Here is a 23,549-nt window from a genome sequence, read left to right on the forward strand (position 1 = left end):
GCCAATGTTACTGATGGGGCTTAAGACTCAATAGAAAAAAAGAGATTTTGACACGCAACCCTTCAAAGTAGCCTAAAAGACTGTCACTATATGTCACTGTTATTAGTTCCAATATCTCAACATAGGCTTGCCCTTATTGATGGAATTGTCAAGTTTTTGTCCATAAGCACATGAACTCACATATCTAATTACAATCTAACTCATTCATTTCTGTCTACCCTCACCCACACATCCACATGGTCTCCCACACATAATTATGCTTCACCCACACACATAATTTAATTTCTCGCCCATATGTTAATTATATGCTCAACCTAGGCATCTAAATACACCCCCTGCCTCACATCTAATTATAGCCCCCACTTATGAATGTAATTACACTATTCAACCACCAATCTAATTATGCCCTCCATGACATATTTAATTGCACTGCCCTGCTCAAGGACCTTATTACCTTCTAATCAGTGCATCAATTAAGCCCCCCACCCTACACCAATATTAATCAGTTGCAACTCTCTGTACCCCATTTTATTATTTCAATGAAGAATTGTCAATTTCCCACAAATGAATTATTAGCAAGCATGGCGTCAGCAAAACAGGCAAAATAATAACAGGATGCATCAGAATCAAAAGCAGTCTTGGTTCTTTCAAGTAAAACAGAAAATACAGATTTACCTTTTTATTCATTTAGCTAGCTCTTTGGAATTCCAAATTTTCATTGTTTACAAAAAGGAAGCAGCCAATGTTCGACCACTTCACGTAGATAGACATCAAAGTACAGTGTAGAAAATAAAAGCAGCCAAAGATAACCCTCACGAATATCCAGAATTTATACAGAAATATGGTAATAAATTCATTTCTTGAACAAATTTTGATGATAAAATATTTTGATGATAAAAATTTTTGATAGTATATTTATGGCCTGAACCACTGAGTGGCTGGATGGGTCATAAAATAAACCCAAGTGCTATTGCTTACAAGATGTGAACTGTGATGAGTAACACAGGCTTGAAGGAAAACACTGGAAAACAATCTTAGAGGTAAACAGTGCCCTAAAAAAGGCTAGCCAGCCATACTTAAGTGACCTTCTACTAAGAAAAGTAGTAGAAGACAGAATGGACAATATATAATTACTAAAGATCTATATAGCAGCTTTATGCTCAATTTATATGCACCAAATGAAGTTGTGCAAGAATTTTTAAAACAAACGTTAATAGACCTGAAAAAAACACAATGAAAACAGAATGTAGTAGGGAATTTCAACACCTGCCACCACCACTGGACTGACTAAGCAGTAGATTAATAAGGAAACATCAGCCTTCAAGGAATAAATGGAAGAGTTGGGTTTCACAGACATGCGTAAGGGCTCTCTGCTCACAACCTGAGAATGCTTTCTTCTCCACTGCAAATGGGACATACTCCAAGTCAGATCACAACCTGATCACATACTGGGACATGAAGTGAGTGGTCATAAAATTCATGAAGATAGAAATCATAGCAATTGTGTTTTTTTAAAGACCACAATACAATGAAGGCAAAAGTAAACCATAAAAAAAAGAAAGACAGTGATTCATTAAAAATAAAAATTAAAGAAAAATTAAAATTAAAAAATCACAAATATTTGTAAACTAAGCAACCTACTATTGCATAACCATTGTGTCTAAGATAAAAATCAAAGAGTAAGATTCCTTAAAATAAATGACAATAAAGGCACAAGGCACCAGAACATATGAGGCAGAGCAAAAGCCATACTCAGCGAGAAGTTCATAGCAAAACAGGTGTTTTTAGGAAATAAGAAATGGCTCATCCTTGCGCGTGTGTGTGTGAGTGTGCGTGGGGGGGGGGGTGGAAGGTGGGGTATAGGCGAATAGGGCCTCCAAACCATGTTCAGAAGATGTAGGGGTCATTCCAGATGATACTCACTGAGCCAGGCCAAATGGTTCAATGCTAGGATTAGTAATGTAATGCTAATGCAGTGGTAATGTGGGCTACCAGAATCACACCAGTTTGGTGCTCAGGGGCTCCCTGGGACACATCCAGTGGTGCTCAACTGATCGTGAGTTGCTGTGGATGAACTTGGGTCCTCACACATGCAAGGTATGCAAGGTATATCCTCCAGTCCTTTGACCCATCTCTTTAAAAGCTAACTTCACATCAAAAACAAAACAACCCTAGATAAAGACCAGGTAAAGAAATACAAATGAAGTTCAAAGTATAAGAAAACAAATAATAAAGATCAGGGCAGGAATCAGTAGACTAGAAACACTGTAGCACTGTCCTCCTGTTGTTCATTGATATGCTGGAGCAGGCACCAGGAACATCTCCATTGTGAGACTTGTTACTGTTTTTGGCATATCGAATACATCACGGACAGCTTGCCAGGCTTTGCCATGCAGGCAGAATTCTCTCGGTAGCTTGCCAGGTTCTCTGAGAGGGGCAGAGGAATCGAACATGGGTCAGCCACATGCAAGGCAAACGCCCTACCCGCTATGCTATCGCTCCAGCCCAGACTAGAAATATAAAAAATAAAAATTAAAAAGATAATGAAACAAAGAAATGGCTTTTAAAAACCAAACTGACAAACCCTTAGCTAGATTCATTAAGGGAAATAAAGAGAGAAAACTCTATCATAAGATCATAAATGAACGGGGAGAAGTTACACAAACATCACAGAATCTAAACAATCATATGAGATTTCTGTGAACGACTTTTAGCCATTACATTAAAGAAACTAGAAGAAATAGATACATTTTTAGAATCATATAACCTGTCAAGACTGAATTCTGGAGTAAAAAGCCTACAGACTAATTACTACTACAGAAATCCGAAGAGCAATCAAAAGCACACACCCCTACCCCAGGTCCAGAGAAGAACAGTGAGTTCTTCCAAACCTTCAAAGGGGATATCCTTCTTAAACTTTTCCAGGAACTCTCTCAGTTTCTATGGGCCAACCTAATGCCCAGAACAGACAGACACTACTAAGAAAGAAAAATCACAGACCAATATACAGATACAAAGCTCCTTAGAAAATATCGGCAAATTCAAAGGTTCATACACCATGATTAAGTGCGATTTATTGCAAGGATGGTTCAATACATAAATAAATGTGATATACCACATCAGCAAAAGGAAAGGAAAAAAATCATATGATCACTTAGGTATATGTTAAAAAAGCTTTCAATAGCCATTTATGACTAAAAAAGTATTCTCAATAAAATGAGAACAGAAGGAACTTACCTCTACCTAGTAAAGGCCATACATAACAAAACCACAGTATTGTTGTTATTGTTGTTTTTGATGTTAACTATTTTTTTAAGTTGAATCACTGTTAGATACAGTTACAAGCTTTCATGTTTGGGTTACAATCACACAATGATCAAACACCCATCCCTCCACAAGTGCACATTCCCCACCGACAATATACCCGGAATACCCCTCCCCCCTTTCCAACCCTCCCCTGCCTCCATGGCAGACAATCTCCCCCATACATTCTCTCTGCTTTTGGGCATTATGGTTTGCAATACAATACTGAGAGGTTATCATGAATAAAACCACATTTTAACATCATATTCAATGACGAAAACCTAAAAGTCTTTCCTCTAAGATCAGGAACACAGCAATGATATTTCATCTCTCACCAGTATTATTCAACACAGAATTGGAATTCCAAGCCACATATAGGGATCCAAATCAAAAAGAATCAAACTATCATTATTTGAATGTGGCATATTATGCATAGAAATCTCTAAAGATGTGACCAAGAAATTCCTAGAAACAACAAACCTATATACAATAAAATGACAGACTACAAAATCAACACACAAAAATCTGTTGTAATTTCATATGTAACAGATGTAGGAGAAAGAAAATAATAACTTCACTTAAAATTGTGCAGAACAAAAAATTAAGTACCTAGGAATCAAGTTAACAATGGAGGTGAGAAACTTATTTATTAGTAGCTATAAACCATTTCTAAAATTATTCCATGTTCCACGTTCATGGATTGAAATAATCAACACTGTAAAAATTACCACACTACTATAATAAGATTTCAATACCAGTTCCACTGGTATTCAAGCACAGAGAACAAATGTTACTAAAATTTGTATGAAACCATAAAACTCTTAGGGGTTAGGAGGAGGAAAAGGAAGAGGAGCAGGGTGGGAGAGAGGTGGAGAGAGAAAATGAGAGGGAGAGAGAGGGAAAGAGAGAGAAAGAGAGAGGGAGAGGGAGGGAGAGAGGGGAGAGACAGAGCAAGAGAGAGAGAGAGAGAGAGAGATTATATTGTTTGACTGGAAATTAAAACCATAGAGTTATATTAGCCAAAACAAAGTGGTACTAAAATAAAATCAGATTGCCCAGAAGTAAACTCTCAAACATATGAACAGTTAGTTTATACCAAAGAAGCTAGAGGTATATTACGTGGAGGAATAAAAACCTCTTCTAAAAAATGGTGCTGGGGAAACTGTCTACCTACACGCAAAAAAAGAAAAAAGAAAAAGAAAATGAATTGAACCACTACTTCACATCACACAAAAAAACCAATTCAAAACGGATTCAAGACTTGATGCGATGCTGGAATTCATAAATATGTAAAGTAAAATGGAGGCAGAACTCTCTATGATAATGACTTCAGACATGCCTTCAAGTATGACACTATTGACAAAGGAGAAGCAAAAATAAATGGGAACAAGCCAAATACAAACCTTCTGCAGCAAAAAAAGAAAGCTATAATAAAGACACCTACTGAGTGGGAAGAAATACCTGTATACCAAAACATCTGACAGAGAATTAATGTCAAGATACATAACGCACTTGTCAAACTCAACAACAAAATTCAAGCAGTCCCATCAGAAAAAGAAAGGAGAGGGCTGGGGACAGAGCACAGCGGAAGGGCAGTTGCCTTTCCCGTGGCAGGCCTAGTCCAGTGAACCACATAAGGTCTCCCAAGTCTTTATTTCATCTTATTTCATCTTTTTTAAAAATTTTTATTAGTGAGACACCATGAGGTCCACATCCACAAGAACAAAAGCAACCGGTGCTGGCGCGGATGTGGCGAGAAAGGGACTCTCCTTCACTGCTGGTGGGAATGCCGACTGGTTCAGTCCTTTTGGAAAACAGTATGGACGATTCTCAAAAAATTAGAAATTGAGCTCCCATTTGACCCAGAAATACCACTCCTGGGAATATATCCCAGAGAGGCAAAAAAGTATAGTTGAAGTGACATCTGCACTTGTTTGTTCACTGCAGTACTCATTACAATAGGCAGAAACTCGAAGAAACCTGAGTGCCCGAAAACAGATGACTGGCTAAAGAAACTTTGGCACATTTACACAATGGAGTACTATGTAGCTGTTAGAAAAGATAAACTAATGAAATTTACATACAAGTGGTACTACATGGAAAGTATCATGTTAAGCGAAATGACTCAGAAAGAAAGAGATAGACATATAAAGATTGCATTCATCTGGGGAACATAAAGTAACAAAATAGGAGACTAACACCCAAGAATGGCCGAGATTAGTACCAGGAATTTTGCTCCATGGCTTGGAGGCCAGCCACACATGCTAGGGGAAAAGGGAGCTCAGATAGAGAAGGGAGCACCAAATAAAGGGTGTTGGGAGGATCTTCCCAGGATGGGAGAAGCATGCTGAAGGTCTCCCAAGTATTGCCAGGAATGATCTCTAAACAGGAGTAATCCCTGAGCACAGCCATCTGTGGTCCCCAAACCAGAGCAAACAAAACACGAAAGGAATACACGTAGGTAGATGGCCCAACAGCCTACTAGAAAGTGTTCATCATCACTGATCATCAGGGAAATCAAAATCAAAATAGCAGTGAATGTTAATTTACACCTGTGAGAATGAGCTATATCAAAAAAGTCAGAAACAATGCAAGGGGGAACGTGGTGGACAGGGATGTAATCTGAATCAGCCTCTAAGAAAAGCATTTATGGATCCCTCTCAAAAAAAAATAGGCCTATCAAATAATCCAGTAATTTCACACCTTAGTATCTATCCCAGGAACACAAAACCATTAATTCAAAAGATAGATGTACAACTATATTCACTACCGCTCTATTTCAACAGGTAAAATCAAGAAATAGGCCAAGAGTCTCAGGGAAGAAAAGTGGCTAAAAGAGTTGTATTTGCAGTCAGAGCAATAGTACAGCACTTGTACTATTAGTACAAGTACACTTGAATTTTTTAAATTTTTGAATTTAAAAAGTTTTATTGCGTATCAAGAGTTTCAATAGTATTAATATTTTTGTGTTAAGTATACAACATACTGTACCATACACCCCCATCAGAGAGCCGTTATTCTTTTCCACTGTCCCTTGATCCTTCTTGTTGACCTCATATCCACTCTCAACTCATCCTGTACAAGAGTACAAGGCACTTGCCTGCCACAACGTCAACGCAGATTCAATCCCTGGCACCCCACCTGGTCGTCCAAGACCTACTAGGAGGTGATCTCTAACACAGAGCCAGGAAAAATTCCTGAGCACCGCTGAGTGTGACCCAAATACAAAAACCTAACCAAAAACAAAATAGCATTAAGTTTTAGTATATACACACAATGGAATGTTGTTGAGCTATAAAAAAAAACTATGGAATCTTGCATTTTGACAACTTGATGGATATAGAACGTTAAGTGAAGTGCATCAGATGAAGTACAAATACCACATGATCTGGTCCATATGTGGAATACTAAGAAACAAAAAAGGGAATAACCAATGGCCAACTCAAACAAATCCAGCCAACAGAAGTGAACCCATCAAGCAGGATGACTTGAGAGTGGCTATGAGGTCAACAAGAAGGGTCAAGGGACAGTGGAAAAGAATAACGGCACTCTGGGGGAGGGGGGGAGGTGTATAGTACAGTACGTTGTATACTTAATACAAAAATATTCATACTATTGAAACTCATGATACCCAATAAAACTTTTTAAATCAAAAATTTATTTGTTTTCTCTGCGTGTGTAATCATTTTACGATGAAAATATCTAGTAATTAGCTATTTTATTTCAGAGACAAATGATTCTTACATTTATTTAATTATTGAGCCATAAAAACACTACCCAGATCTTCTCCTAGAGGCCTAAGTACTAATATTTTCGTTTCCGTACCAGTGGAGAAAGTCTAACCAGTTGAGGAAGTTCAATTACATGAAAACAAATTTCCTGACAGCTGCTGCTGACATCTGTATTTCCCATTCCACCAATAAAATTGCAGTTTTAAAAAGATAAAATTAAGTATTAATATTCTTTCAACACAGCATGAACTTCTGGTAATTGAATGATGTGAATATTTAAGTACTGGGAGCAATTTCCCTGTTAAAATTCATTCAATGCACTGTTTAAAAAATACTTACACATAAGCATTCTAAGGACAATTATGTATTCTTCACATAAAATCTGCCACTCTGAATATACTCTGGAAGCCAAAGATAACATTAGCTACTATGATCGTTCATCAAATTTATTAAAAATGTCATCATTAATTCCCATTAATGGATATTTCTTACCAATTCTGTTGCCTGCCCCCCGACCCTCTGCCCAAAGCAGAAAGAAAGATTGTCTAATGCTTTGGGCCAGAGGTTGACCATATTATAATAAGGCCTCAAATTGGTTCATGGTAGAAAGCCTGCTTCAAGTGCTGGGGGAGAGGGCAATTGGGATAGAGAAGGGACCACTATGACAAAAGATAGCTGGAAATGGTAGCTCTGGATTAGAACTGCATCCTGAAAGGAGGTAAAGGAACAAACATGATAACTTCTCAGTTTCTGCACAGCAAACCGTAATGCCCAAAAGGGGAGAGAGAGAGAAAGAGAGACAGAGACAGAGACAGAGAGACATAGACAGATTGAGGGATGGGGGAAAACTGGGAAACCGGTGGTGGGAAATGTACACTGGTGGAAGGATGGGTGGAGGAACATTATATGACTGAAACCTGATCATGAACAGCCTTATAACTGTGTCAGCTGTGGACAGCAACTTCCTGCCAAGGAGTCAGCTCTAGAACTAGAGCCCCCCCCCACACACACACCCGAATACTCACCCAAGGCATCCTCCAAGAGCTAGTGCGGGCTAGACCCCAGGGCCTGCGTCTGCTCTCTGGGAACAAAGGTACTCTCCTCATTTGACTGTTATAAGGATTACACGAATGACACCTGCCTCAAGGTGTCTGAGCACTGAGCACGGATAATTGATTTATTTGTTACTTGGTTTTTGGCTATTTCCATTTTGGTGGGGGAAGTGGATGCGAGATCCTTTATGTAGTTCCGTTTACAAGGTAAGACCAAGACAAATGAAAGGTCATCTTGGGTGCCTTTTATACCCCCAGCCCCCATCCTGATTCAGTGGCTGCCAAAACAAGAAGGGGCGAGGTCACACCACAAGGTGCTGTGGTCGGCCTGGAAGAAAAGAAAGAGGAACCTTTCATTTCACGGTCTGACTGACAACCTTGTCCTCCTAGGGCTGGGTTGAACTCACTTTTTGAGGCTTGTGTTTCATAGTCAGACCCCAAACCGATGCTGATTTGAATCCTTTCATAATGTTTTTGTGAATATTCATTCAGAAATCCTCCACTGTGGTGCTAGAAGACGGAAGTGCTACTGGAGACATCACTGGTTTTAGATCATTCCAGACTTTTACTGAAAGATCATCAAAATTCCAGTGGTGATGGGCCCCGCTGATAAAACAGTGAGACACCTTAGAGTTGGAATCCAACTCCCCAGTGGAGAGTTGGTCGATCTTATCTATAGAGGATAGAAACTGTTTCCTCCCACGACAGCTGTGAGGTCACCTGCTGTGGCATCAGTGCACAGTCATCTCGGCATAATTCATTTTGTATTCAGCCAGAATGTTCTTCACAGCTGCAGCATCCAGCTGGCTCTGAGGCAAAAGGCTGTGGAATTATTGCTTCCCGGATCCTTTCTCTGAAAGCCAATGTTAGGGGATTTGCTCTTTAGGTGACCCCCAGAGTCTCCCAGCTCATTTCCAACGATCCCTCTATGTTCCACGGGCATCAGAATATCTGGAACCATCAGGATAGAGTCACAGGTCTGGGCCACTGAAATGACTTGACGGCCTCTACCTTCCCCATTCTTGGCACCCTCGGGGACAGCTGGAGCTGGATCTTGGCCCCACTGTACTTGATGACACCAGCAACAGTGGCCAGACTGGTGAACTCGGAATACACCACTGCCAAACTTCTGGGCAATGTGAACTTCACTACAGATGCAGAACTCACACGCCCCATCTGGCAATCTGGGCACTGCTTATCCTGGCCACATCAAACCCTTCTCCTAGCCCGCCACTACCACAACCCCCACCAACACCACCTTTGGGGGTAATGAGTTCTCTGAAACTTGGCCAGATGAATCCTAAGCAGCCGCAGATAGTGAGTTGAGGCTTGCTCGTGAGTCTGGGCCATCTCAGCTTCTAAATCCAGCACCTGGCTAAGGTGCTACTCAAGGGGGATGGACGGGAGGCTCAGTGACCTCCACACTGCCAGTCTCCTGTCACTTGCACATGCCAGACATCCCGCTCCATTTACTGGTAATGGCCCACTACTTACTCAGCATCATCGCCTAGAAATCCTGGAATCCTTTTCTTCATTCTTTCTCAGTATCCGGGTAATGCATACCTTTGTGGATGCTCTTCTAGTCTCTTTCCACCTCTATTGTAAATATACCCCCCGAAAGTGGGGAATGGGGACAGAGAGCACAGCGGGTAGGTGCTTGCCTTGCATGAGGTAGACCCAGATTTGATCCTCAGCATCCCATATGATTTCCTGATCACAGTCAGGAGTGATTCCTGAGTACAGAGTCAGGAGTAAGCCCTCAGCATCACTGGGAGTGACCCAAAACCATAAATAATAAATGAAAGAGAAAAAAAAGGAAGAAAATAAATCAACTACTGATAATAGTTGTTTCTAGTTCTTGTCCAGCATTCATTCTATACTCTTATATACTGGTTATTCTTCTAAAAAAAAAAGGTGCTGTCATTAAATGTTTGCCCATGGACAAATGCACCAAATTTATACATTAAATGTATGACTCCTTGCTATCAATTATACCTCAGTAACACTGTAAACTAAACACATAAATGTATTCAGGTATCCATTCATCCCTATATCTATATGTATACCTGAATACATATATGCATGTGTACATATATGTGTGTGTGTGTGTGTGTGTGTGTGTATATATATATATATATATATATAGTGTGTGTGTGTGTGTGTATGTGTGTGTGCTTGTGTATGAGTGATTAAAAAAGCAAAGGCTAGTACAAAAGTAGTTCACTCTTCCATTAAAAAGGCACCATGTCTCCCTCTGGTCCACAGAAAAAAATTACTTGGGAGTCTTCACTGAGGCCCTCAGAATCCACCAAACTGTAAACTCTCAGTTTGTAATTTCATCCAACACATAATCTATGCTCATATCCAACATTCTCTCCACTCTGCTTTACTATTCCATGCTTTCAACACAGCCTGTTTTCCCCTGAATTTACTTGAGGCTGCTGCAATTTCTCTTATCCTTTCCCTGCTTCTTTCGCCCCCAAATGAACTTCCACCCTTAAGATCTGTAAAGCCTCTTCAGGTATGGTGTCCAACAAGATCTCCCTCAGGTTTAAGGAAGGCTCAAAAATTGAAGGTCAGAGGCATTTCAGAATTCATTTGTACTCTATGAGTCATGAGAATTATGCACTAAAAAAGCTGTGAACAGTGGCTTGTAAATATGCATGAAATTGAATCAAATCCTATCTTCAATTCTTCAGAGACTTTAAAACTTATTATTGTTGATGTTGTTTTGTCTGACAATGAAGTCTTCTGTGACTTTTTAAACAATAGAAAATAATTCAAAAACAACAATAGAGAAACAAAAAAAGAAATTTCTGTTTGAAGTAGAGGTAGGCCATTTCCCTGATGTGATGAAAAGAAGTTCTTTCTTTCTTTTGAAAGTGACATGCTCAGACCTTGGATGGTACCAATCACCACTACTCTTATCAAGTTCATTTCTACCACCATCCCCCCTCCTACAATCCCCCCCCGAAATGAAAATCTACAAGCTTCATGCAGCTTTGGTTAAGAACATTAAGCAAGTATTTCTTGAGTGCTGACCAACACACACACACACACACACACACACACACACACACACCTATTATTTAAAAGATGCTGGACAAGAACAGATGACTGGTTAAAGAAACTTTGGTACATCTACACAATGGAGTACTATGTAGCTCTTAGAAAAGATGAAGTCATGAAATTTACATACAAGTGGTACAATATGGAAAGTATCATGCTAAGCGAAATGAGTCAGAAAGAGAGGGATAGACATAGAAAGATTGCATTCATCTGGGGGATATAAAGTAACAAAGTATGAGATTAATACCCAAGAATAGCTGAGATCAGCACCAGGAGGATTACTCCATAACTTAGAGGCCAGCCGGGTATCCTAGAGGAAAGGGCTATTCAGATAGAGAAGGGAGCACCAAATAAAGGATGTTTGGAGGATCCTCCCAGGAGGGGAGATGCATGTCGAAAGTAGACTATGGACTGAACATGTTTGCCACTCAATGCCTCTTTTGCAGACCACAACACCCAAAAGGAGAGAGAGAACACAGGGGATTGCCCTGCCACAGAGACGGGGGGATGGGGGGATGGGGGTGGGAGGGATATTATCCATGGTGGTGGAAAATGGGCACTGGTGGAGGGATGGGTATCTGATCATTGTATAATTGAAACCAAAGCACAAAAAATTGTAAATCTACAACTTTAAAAAAAATAAAATAAAATAAAGGGAAAAAAAAAAAAAAAAAAGATGCTGGGGCCAAACTTCCACCCTTACCTCGATCTCTATTCCACTAAAAAAGATGTGAACTGTAGTGCTGCTCTGATTTTTAACTACAGTGTGCAGTTACTCAGTAGTCTAGCAGATTGCTATTGTTACTCCAATTTCACTGCTTAAGCACCGAAACCAGCAGGACCAAGGCCAGTTGTCATGGACTATTTAGTCAATAAATCTGAAAAATAAAAGTCTGTTATATAGCTACTCCATTACAAACTATAGTGTGTTCTCTTTATGAATAACTGGATCTCACTTCTTTATTCCCCAGCTTTGTGAAACGTATCTCCTACTGTTCCTCGGGCAAGAAAGGAAGCTTTCAAGTATCTCCTCTTCCCAACACTTTTCCTTTAATCGTTGCCAAGGACTTTCCCATCCAAGCCTCCAATCAGCTGAAACGTAATACCTCTAAATTTTGCATTCACACTCCTCTACTTTTGTTCATTTTACTCCACCTACTGGGACCATCTTCTCCCCTCTTTTAATAGTGCAAATATCAGAGCAAACAAACAAACTGTCCTCCCATTGTTCATCGATTTGCTCGAGTGGGCCCAGTAACATCTCCATTTTGAGACTTGTTGTTACTGTGTTTGGCAAGTTGAATCCAGACTTTGCCGTGGGGGCGAGATACTCTTAGTAGCTTGCCGGGCTCTCCGAGAGGGGCGGAGGAATCAAACCCAGCTCGGCCAGGCTGGCTGCGTGCAAGGCAAACGCCCTACCACTGCGCTATTGCTCCAGTCCGAATAAATAAACAGCAAAGATATAAATTATTTTCTTCATCATCTATTCATTTTTGGGTCTCTCAACATTGCTCAGGGAAGTCCACAAGAGCCAACTTGGTTGGAAGTGCAGTGCTAGGAGAGAAGCATGCAGTGCTATCCAAGCCCCGTGGCTCGGGAGACCACCAGACCCATCCCAACAGTGCTCCGGGTCTCCAGGGCCACACCTGGTAATGCTGCAGAGGCTTTTTTTTTGTGTTGCTGGGAACCTAACCCAAGTCAGGCTCATGCAAGGCATGTGACTCAGTGGTCGAACATATGTCTCACATGAGTTTGACCCATCAGCACTAAAACCAAATTAGAAAATAAAATGAAGGTACACATTCCTAGTCCCCACCCATTTCAGTCTTCTTGAAATAGTAGATGGAAATTCTCTACATGACTGACATGTGCAATAAATAAAAATTTGTAAATCACAAGAACCTATGGGCACTCAATAGAGCCCAAGTTCCTTCTTACCCAGAACTTTGCTTCACCAAGTTCATCTTTTGGGACATGCATTTACAATCCTGCCAGCGGCCATCAAAAAACAAAAAGCTACAACCCAGTAGACCTACTGCTGGCCTCACTAAGCAGACTCTAGACACTCGGCACTCACACCCCTTGCCAGTCACCATTCAGTGTATACACCCATATTCAACACCTACGTTATATCTACGCCATGTCTTGTCACCCTTAATGTCTTCAGACATTTAGGACTAATTGCAGTAAGTATGGCGGTGCATTCAATGATTGACAGCATTACCCAGAAATACCAGGAATCTATCTAAGCAAATAAAGCAAATTTGTTAACTTTCAAACAATGGGTATAAATGTTTAGGAAATAGCTAAATGGTACAATAAACTACAAGAGTCTTGTGCATAGAAGCTACAAAGCCTGGTAAGAAGAAAGATGGTAACAGCAAGTCCTACGGATGGTGGTAAACAGAGGACAGATCACCAACCCCGATGACCAGGAACTGGCCATACCCTGCTGGGCCCTTGACCTGGAGTTGCCAGAGTCCCCACACCCTAGAATGATACTAACATCTGAACTTTTAAAAATCGAACCCAGGACTAGTATTTCCCAGGGCCACAAGGACTGAATTAAATCTCGCACAACTAGGTCTGGACTCGTATTTAAGTCACATCCCCAGCTCTAAAAATTAAGACTGATATATGAAGGGCAGAAGCGATAGCACAGCGGTAGGGCTTTTGCCTTGCTTGCAGCCAGCCTGGCCGAGCCGGGTTCGATTCCTTCGCCCCTCTCTGAGAGCCCGGCAAGCTACTGAGAGTATCTTGCCCGCCTGGCAAGCTACCCGTGACATATTCAATATGCCAAACACAGTAACAATAAGTCTCAAAACGGAGACGTTACTGGGCCCGCTTGAGCAAATCGATAAACAATGGGAGGACAGTGTTTGTTTTTGTTTGATATATGAAATCCTCTAGCTTTTAATGCTGATGATTAAGTTCAGAAAAGAAATTATTGTGGTTTCAGAGGCTAGGGGAGGGAGAACTGGGAAGCTGGTTTGGGTTTGATCTTTGTTCTGCAATACTAGGACTAAGATTCAGGGCCTTACACATGCAAGCATGCTACGCTCCCGTCCAACATCTCCAACCCTCAAATGACCTTTTTCTTAAAACATCAAGACCAAACAAAATATGTTGGTAATCAGATTTGAATACTTCTACTTTAGGTCCTAGACAGGCCTGCCCAGAGCTGCATCTACTAAAAAGGAGAATGCTAGAGATGAGTGTGCATCTACATTTTCAAATAGGATGGAGAAAAAGATCTATTTCAGGACGCCTCTGGACACAGATTGGGAATGACGAGCTTCTCTTTGCTAGGCCAAATGATATAATGGATCTTTTTTTTTAAAGACTGCTTGTGAAAAACATAAGATTCTAAGAAACAAAGAGTAATGCAGAACATCTTTTTGAAGTCTTCCCACTCTCTGTTCAAAATAACATTAAGTCATAGATAATACCCTCCAGAGATTTCTCAGCCCTGTGCAGAGTCCTGGAGCCTCTTATCCGAAAAACGTGTCTGCACTCTAACCAGAATGTGATTATACTGGGGATGCATGGGGGCGTGGGGGGGGGGGGGGGCCTGGTGCAAATGGACATCCCAAGTAGTCCTTAGGTAATCCCTGGATAATTACCTGTCACTTCTTGTGACAGCTGGCCCAGATGATGAGATCAGTACTCAGGCCTTATGAGATCATCTTTCTCTGACTGTTACATAAGTGCATCCTGAATACTATGGACATCCTCCCATCATTATTTTAATGACAGCATACTATCTGATTGAATTGATGGCTCATAATTTAGCCAATTCTTCACCATGAGTACTGCAGACGGTTCTCAATTTCTCACTATCATAAACATCGCTGAATGGCAGAAAATTCAGGAAGGCGGATGGGGAAGAGGGAATGAGTCCATTTATTCTCTCCATAGATATGGACTTTCAAGTCAGCCCAATATGTAGCTAGCACTGTTCTCTCTGAACAGCCACACCGCTCCAATGTGGAGAATCCCCCCTTCCATCACTACCTAGCATGCAGAAACCACTTTACTTCTCCATCATATCCTTAGGAAAGCCACTTCATGTGGCTCAGATTTGCTCGAGCAGGCCCAGTAACATCTCCATTGTGAGACTTCTTGTTACCATGTTTGGCATATTGAATATTCTCGGTAGCTTGCCAGGCTCTCCGAGAGGGGTGGAGGAATCGAACCCGGCTCGGCCGGGCTGGCTGCGCACAAGGCAAACACCCTACTGCTGCGGTATCGCTCAAGCCCATGGGTCAGATAATAAGCAGGTATTTAAGGTTATTTTACACATTGCTAAATTACTCAGCAGACCATTCATACCAGGTTTAGCTGTCAATGGCAGGCTGGGGGTACCCATGTCCCAAGCACCTTGACTGGGAAGAACTTGGGTCATACCGGTAAAATGGGAAGCCCCCCATTATATATAGCTGACGACTACAGTTATTTCTGCTGTCCCAGTGCAAACTTTGCTATGCTGTCATCATCCTATAGCAAACTACTAAACCTAAAAACAGAGATGGTGCCCATTAAATGACTAGGTCCACAGTTATGTTTGATTCTAGCAGGCCCGCGCTCAAATATGACTTGGAATCACAACATAGAGCCAGCTTCTAACTGAGAAATTATAGGCACTTAACGTATTCTCGATCTCAGCTTCTACCTATAAAGCACAGTCAGTGTCAGCCTTCAACACTGGGATTATAGAATAATGCCTGGACAATGTCAGTTCTTAGCTAACTACCTACAGATTTACACACAAATCCGAATCAGTTACAGAACTAGAATCACCTGATTTTCTAAGCAATTTTCTCATATGATTTCATTAATATTTCTTAGATATTTTACCTAAAAAGTTATGCCAAGAAATTACATCAATTTAAAGAAACTTATTCTTTCTAATCTAAAATAAAAACATAAAATTGGAACAAATGTGTTCAATTTAATTTTTTTTACAAACAGAACTATTTCAATAAAAAAAACTTCTGTAGGAGTGAGCATCAGTTCACTGCTTTGTTTGTATATGTTTTGTCATTTTCATATTTAGTAAACCAAAATATCTTTGAAATACTGTTCAAGGACAACCCCGTCCTATTTTTGCCCCGTATCTGCCACCCACCCCATATAATAATCATGAATTCCCAGAGCCAATGCCTGCTGGCATGCAAACTTCTATCCCTTTCTCCACATAAACATAGGCCCTCAGGAAGTGAAATTTTTTACTATTCCATCAACAGAGGCTTTGGGACACCGTTATTATTATTTTTTTCTGTTCCCTTATTTAACTTAATGAAGAAAAAAAAGAGAAAGGAAGGTTGATAAGGTGATTGATAAGGAGCATGATATGAAGATTTTCACAGCTGGAATAATGTGACGTGCCCTGAGCCTAAAGCCAATCAACAGAAAGGCTGCGAGTATCACCCTCAGCAGTTCTCAAGCCCACCTTAACTGAAGGAAACTGAGCAGGCTGGCAGAACAAGAAGATTACAAATCTTGCACCCATAATTTCGACACCTACCGCGTCTGAACTGCTCCTCAGTCACTTTCTAAATCACACACCATGGGAATGATCCCCAGTCACGAGAATACATGGTGAGTCGCAGAGATTCTTATGCCTTTTGAATTTACTCCCCCGTGTGACTTTGCGATGGTGCCAGCCACTGTCAGGTGCAGCTTCCTCGTCTATAAAATGGAGTAATAAACTAAACCACCGCCACGGCAGAGTTGAGATAGCTGGATAATAAGTTGTTAAGAATGCCAAGGCTGGGTTGAGAAAGCCTCTGCCATGCATTCAAACAACCCAGGTTCAATCTTCAGCCCCGCACACGGTTCCTGAAACCCCACCAAAAGTGATCCCTGAACTCAGAACCAGGAGCGAGTTTTGAGCATAGCTGGGTGTGGCCCCCAATTTGCTTCTGAATGCTGAGGCTGGAGGGGTTGCAGAGATAGTACAGCGGTTAAAGCTCTTGCCTTACATGCACATGATCCCAGTTCAGTCCCCGACACCGCATTATGTTCCCCTGAGCACCACTACAAATGATCCCTGGATCCGATGTGAGCTCAGAGTACTGAGAGATATGGCTCCCAAGCACCCCCAAAACGCGAAGGCTGAGTATGACTCAGTAAATACTATTAATACCCTTAAGGTCTACAAGTTCCAATAAATGCCCTGTTTTTGTCTTTTCATTTATAAACCTTTCCCAGTGCCCTTCCCCCCATTTCCGAACACGATGAACCCACCACTGTTCTGCTCGCATATTTCCTCAACCACAGGGAAGCCAAGACAATTTCTGAAAGGCTGATCTAAAGCCCGAAGCTGCTTCCTTCAGACACTCTCATTTTAAAAGCATAACATTGTCTACGGTGTTTTCCTGCCAGTGTTTTACTGCCACTATTTTAATTTATATGATAATAGCATGCACTTCCCCTCCAAGTTCATCCTCACTTCATCCACCTGCCCTGCAGTTCATAAACCGTTACAAATCCTCACCCCTATCTATTTATTTCTCTCAGCTCAAACCTGCATCTTCCTTCCCTGTCTCTCGATCTGTTCCTCAGACGAGGGTCAGTAACGAAATTATAAACTGCACTGGGCATTTACGGACTGGCATTTACTTCCAGTTTTGACTTGTTATGCTCTTCCTTTTCAATGTTGCAGAGCACGCTGATATTCCATTATCTGGCGGCTTTCCTTGAAATGTGATTACAACCTGAAGAAGTCTTAGGAGATTACTTCTCTGTGGCCTTGAATAATTTCCAGCGAAGTCTCAATGCTTCCAAGTCAAAGGCTGATTCGTCTACTTGCCCACACTACCTACGAGTCTAGTGTCCTTAATCTGAATGAAATCATCTTTCCTGGTTTGATTTCCAAGGGATTAAAAAAAATATTCCTGTTTCTGGCAAAAGGTTGCTTGGGAGCTCCACCAATTGGCCTGTTTCCTAAACATTCTGGCTTCACTATGCTATGGAGAGAGGGGGAAATGTTCTTCTCCGCAGATGAGCCAAGATAACTGGAAAGAAAGCAGGGACGCAGTATGTTCATTCAAAGGAAGGTGGTAATATAATAGCTGTAATTTCAAAACACAAACCTCCCATTTGGGGGGAAACTGGTTAAGGCCCTGGTTGGAAGGCAAGAGAGCAGCCACCCCCCACCCCCACGGCCCTGAGCCTGGGTGCCAGCCTGTTCAGTGAGCGGGCAAGGGTTTGCCTCCTCTGTGCTCCATCACTGCTTCTGCCATTTGGTCTCCTCTGGACAGACAGTAGAGAATGGCCATGGTGTCATCGGATCCACTTGGACATCTTCAAAAAGACTTACCATGGCTCCGCTGTGGACCAGCCCCGTGTGAGGCAAGGACCACTCAAGGGCAAACCCAGCTTTGTCAGAGGAGCTCACTGTCCCGCTGTGCGACCTCCTCTCCACTGTCCCTAAAGGCTCTCAGACTGACAGTCACTCAGAAGCTGCTCAAGTGGAACGCTCCCAGTGACGTCTTCCTCTCTGCTCTGGAAAATGCACTCCAAGTCTTTGTATTCATTCCCAAACAGTTTGTGAGAGAAACAAACACACAAACATAGTTTGTGAAGTCTGCCAGGACTATAAGTGATGCTTTTCTGCCGCAAAACCAAGATCTCAATTCATTCCTCCGTTCCACTGAAATTAAGGAATGCTGTGTCACAGGCAGGCACTGTGTTCACAGCTAAGACCCCGCTGCTCCTAGACCCTCCTCCCAAACCCCATGAAACACTCCCTGGGGAGACACCAAGCTACTGAGAGGATCTTAAATCAAATATTGCCAACAGAGGTAGGTGGCGCTTGGAAGAAGGGTCTCCTTACCGCCCCTTCCTCCCCCCCCTCCCCCGCCCCCGCCCAAGGCCTCAACTTCCTGAACCAGGTAGAGGGGGCAGGACTCTTCCCGGAAGGGTCAGTGTGTTGAAAAGCTCTGTGTGAAGATAAAGCAGCTTCTTGAGGACTGGGAGGCAGTCAAAAAGCAAAATGCCATGCAGAGTCAAGGACAGGAGACAGCACTAGGAACGGAGGCTCTTGTGTGGGCAGAGACCAGACTGGTGAGCTGGTTCCATCCTGAAATCGACAGGATGCTAATGGATGGTCAGAGGCAACAGAGGACCATCTGATTTGCATTTCAGGAGGATAACTCAGGCTGCAATATGGAAATGAACTGGAAACAAGATTAGACACAAGGCCAGTGAGGGCCTAGTGTGGAATCAGTCTTCTGGAACTGGACGGTGGAGGCGATGGTGGGAAACACAAAGCAGGTATGAGACGGGAAAAGAAATGATCTTCACAGTCCTCTACGTGTCCTCAAGGCTCACTTTAAAATTCTCCTTGTGTATGGGCTTTTGCTTGGAGGGGTTCTTTCCTCCCTCCACGGCGCTGGGAATTGAACTTAGCACCTCACCTTAACGTGTGCTTGAAAGTAAGACCAGAGGAAAAGAATGCTAAGTCTCCCAGGGAGACTGGTCCCTGGGGTCTTCTCAGAATGGGGGCAGGCAGATTCCCCCACCCAATCCCACCAGAAGACCCAATGCCCGCATTTTCCAGCATAAAAACAGGCCAGCTCCACACCTTAACAGCATCAAGCCACCAAGACACCAAATCATTTAAGCTCCTGGAATACAGCAGATGTGGCTGTATGACACTCCAAATTCCATAGTACTGACAATCCAGTGGAAGCACAGAAAATCTGATGGGGAAGCTGTCTAGAAGCCCACCAAGCTCCACGGGCAGAACAATAACACAGAGGACTCCCTAATACTAATAGGCTCAGTAAACCCTCAGACATTAATGACTTTGGTTACACCATTGTAAAATATAACAAGTATTGCAAATTAACTTTTATTGACCTATTTCTTGATAATCCCTAGTTGTAACTGCACTGCACTGTCCTCCCATTGTTCATCGATTTTGCTTGAGTGGGCCCAGTAACGTCTCCATTGTGAGACTTGTTGTTACTGTGTTTGGCATATCGGATACATCACGGGGAGCTTGCCCAGCTTTGCCATGTGGTGAGATACTCTCAGTAGCTTGCTGTGCCATATTCAGGCCTGGTGAGGAGCCGCCATCAAGGGCAGCAACCAAAATTTGGGAAAAAAAAAAAACAGAGTGCCTGAGAACAGATGACTGATTAAATAAACTTTGGTACATCTATACAATGGAGTACTATGCAGCTGTTAGAAAAGACAAAGTCATGAAATTTACATTCAAATGGTACTACATGGAAAGTATCATGCTAAGTGAAATGAGTCAGAAAGAGAGGGACAGACATAGAAAAACTGCATTCATCTGGGGAATATAAAATAACAAAATAGGAGACCAACATCCTAGAATTGTTGAGATAAGTTACAGGAGGTTTACTCCATGGCTTGAAGGCCAGCCGCACATGCTATGGGAAAGGGCAGCTTAAACAGAGAAGGAAACACCAAGCAAAGGGTGTTGGGAGGATTCTCCCAGGATGGGAGGTGCATGCTGAAAGTAGACTATAGACCGAACATATTTGTCACTCAATGCCTCTCTTGCAAACCTTAGCAGCCAAAAGGCAAGAACAAAAGGGAATGCCCTGCCACAGAGGCAGGATGGAATGGGGGTATGGGAGGGGCGGGAGGGTTACTGGAACCATTGGTGGTGGAGAATGGGCACTGGTGGAGGGATGGGTACTCGATCATTGTATGACCAAAATCCAAGTACAAAAACTTGTAAGGTCAACAACTGTACCACATGGTGCTTCACTAATAAAAAAATAAAATAAAATAAAAAAAAGAGCAGCGACCTCGTGAATGGAAACCACACAAACAAATCACTGGTGTTCAAGAGCACCTGAGCATCCACTTGTTAGCAGGAGAAAGGAGAGAGAACTTAAATTTAATCCGCAGGTATAGCTTTGGCAGAAGGACCTGGGAAAGTTCCCAGAAATGATAACGCTTTAGAAGAGGAGGGGGAGGAGTCCTCTGGCCAGCACAGGTGACAGGGGTGAGGAAACGAGAAAACACACCTTATTGGAAAACGCACAAGGCTCTTGGTCATCACGGCCTAAGCCCCTCTTCCCTAGTTCTCTTAGAGACCGCGCTGCATGACCCCCTATCAAAGCCGACCTCTACTCTGCCTACGGAAGGCAGAAGGGGCTCACTCGGCCAACACTGGCTCTCTGAGTTCCAGAAAAGACAGTGCCTCCAGGTCAGTCCCATGAAAATCAACAGCGCTGGGACTGAAGGGACATGAGCTCTGGATCCCAGGCCCGGAGAGAGAGCAGGCTGATGTGTTTAGTCCTGATGGCAGACTGTCAGCACTGCATCCGCAGTGTCCCCAAGCTGCCGATCACGGCTCCACAGGCTGAGCGAAGGCTCTGTCATATTTCACCCCAGTGTGACTCACACCACAAGGGACTGGGGATTCCTAACTGAAATTCCTCTCATCTCAGGGTCCCTCTCCTGGAGACTAAAGAGGGCATCTAGAACCTCATCGTTTGGTTTTTGTTTGTTTTTTGTTTTGTTTTGTTTCTTGGCTTTTTGGGTCACACCCGGCGATGCATAGGGGTTACTCCTGGCTCATGCACTCAGGAATTACGCCTGGTGGTGCCCGGGGGACCATATGGGATGCTGGGAATCGGACCCGAGTCGGCCTCATGCAAAGCAAACGGTCTACCTGCTGTGCTATCACTCCAGACCCCTCATCGTTTTTAACCCCGAAGAGCCATAGGAGAATGAGCTGGCTGTTCCCAGCCTGCCCACGTGGCTTTTCTCCAGCTAACAGTGCCGCTGTCTGCTGCCTGGCTCAAAACAGACTCAAGATATATCTGCGTGGAAGAGAAACTAGGTAAAGGCAAAGGTAAAGGCCCTCCCGTTGATCATCGATTTGCTCGAGCGGGCCCAGTAACTGAATCCTACAAAACAGGAGTCCAGCTCAAGTAAGGAGAGGATTACAGTGTTGAGACCCAAGACAATGAAGGGAGCAAAAGAGCAGGATGGGAGTGAGGTTAGATTAATTTTAAACCTCTCAAAGGCAAGGAACGTGCAGAACGCTAAAGACCCACAGGAAGAGGCTCTGGGTCTATAAAATTCACTGTGATTTCCCTTGGAGTCAGCATAGTAGTAACTGTTCAATAAATACATGGCAAGTGAGGGAGTGGAACATTTCATTAGAGTCATTAGAATTTGAGGAAGCACAGTTTGGCTGGCGGCATTTATTTAGGAGGCAAGTTTAAAAAACAAGGAAAGGGGCCAGCGAGAAAGCATAGCAGGTAGGGCACTTACTTTGTTCTGATCCCATCCATGGCTGATCCCCCGAACTCCATATGGTCCCTAAGGATCACCAAAAGTGATCCGTGAGTGCAGAGCTAGGCATAAGCCTTAAGTACCATGCTGGATATGGCCCAAACCCAAGTTTAACTAGTTAAAAATGAGAACAGAAATTTCTAATTTCAACTCATTTTATTTTATAGACTCTTGGCTTAGCTCTGTGGCACAAATAAAATTTCCCCTGCATCCATAAATACCTATGACTTAAAAGAAATCCTCTAGCAGTTCCATCTCACATATCTGGCACTCACTGTTGTTAAAGACCCTGTAAGCTACTGTTTATGCCAGCCTAGAACAAGAAAAGCAATGAGCAATGTGCAAGTTGTGGCTCCAAAATTAATAATTCTCTATATTAACTATACTATAATAATCTATATATTATATAGAGTAAAATATATATTATATATAATATATAGAGTATATGTAGTATATAGAGTATACAGACTATATATAGAATAATAATAATAATAATACTCCATATATTAACTATACTATCATATATATATTAGCTATACTATTATCTGAGTAATAGATTAGACTCAAAATGCCTACGAAATCAGAATAGACTGAAATCTAGGAGAGTAAAGTTTGAACAAGATGATAAGATAATAATATCTATTTTTGTAAGAAGCTATTAGTCAGTGATATTGGTAGCAGAGCTATTAGAGCAAAGAGCTATTAGTAGCAGATTTATCAATCAGGTAAAAAGATTGCTGAATAAACTTAACTTACAATTCCATTTTTCTCAGCACTTCTTTTTTTTCTTTTAACACTTTCTTTTAAAGGGTTAAAAATGTGAGTCTGGGGTAGGCAGAAAAAAAGTACACTAGCAAAAAGAATCCTCAATTGGTTATCCTCAAAGAGCACTTCCCCCCCTTCCAGCCAGCAGACCATGACCCATACAATCTAGCTTGACTCTCTCCACCGTACATACCCTCGCATCTATTTTGCAGAGAAGCTTCTAGTTGTTTCATTAACAGTTTCCTCAGACTCTTTACCTCACACGGTACAGCTTCCCCTTACTCAGGCTCCTCAGAACTAGATAAGGGTATAGCATTTCTAGCTGTTCTATCTGAAA

The 23,549-nt window shown here is 42.1% G+C and overlaps 1 protein-coding gene across 1 annotated transcript in view; it reads right to left on the reverse strand.

The window, feature by feature from the left end:
- The window catches only part of ST8SIA1 (ST8 alpha-N-acetyl-neuraminide alpha-2,8-sialyltransferase 1), a 174,306-nt gene that overhangs the window by 87,727 nt on the left and 63,030 nt on the right, over positions 1 to 23,549 (reverse strand). The window lies entirely within an intron of this gene.

This window comes from Sorex fumeus, unplaced genomic scaffold (assembly GCF_029834395.1).
Source record: "Sorex fumeus unplaced genomic scaffold, SorFum_2.1 ptg000100l, whole genome shotgun sequence".
Classification (NCBI taxonomy): Eukaryota; Metazoa; Chordata; class Mammalia; order Eulipotyphla; family Soricidae; genus Sorex; species Sorex fumeus.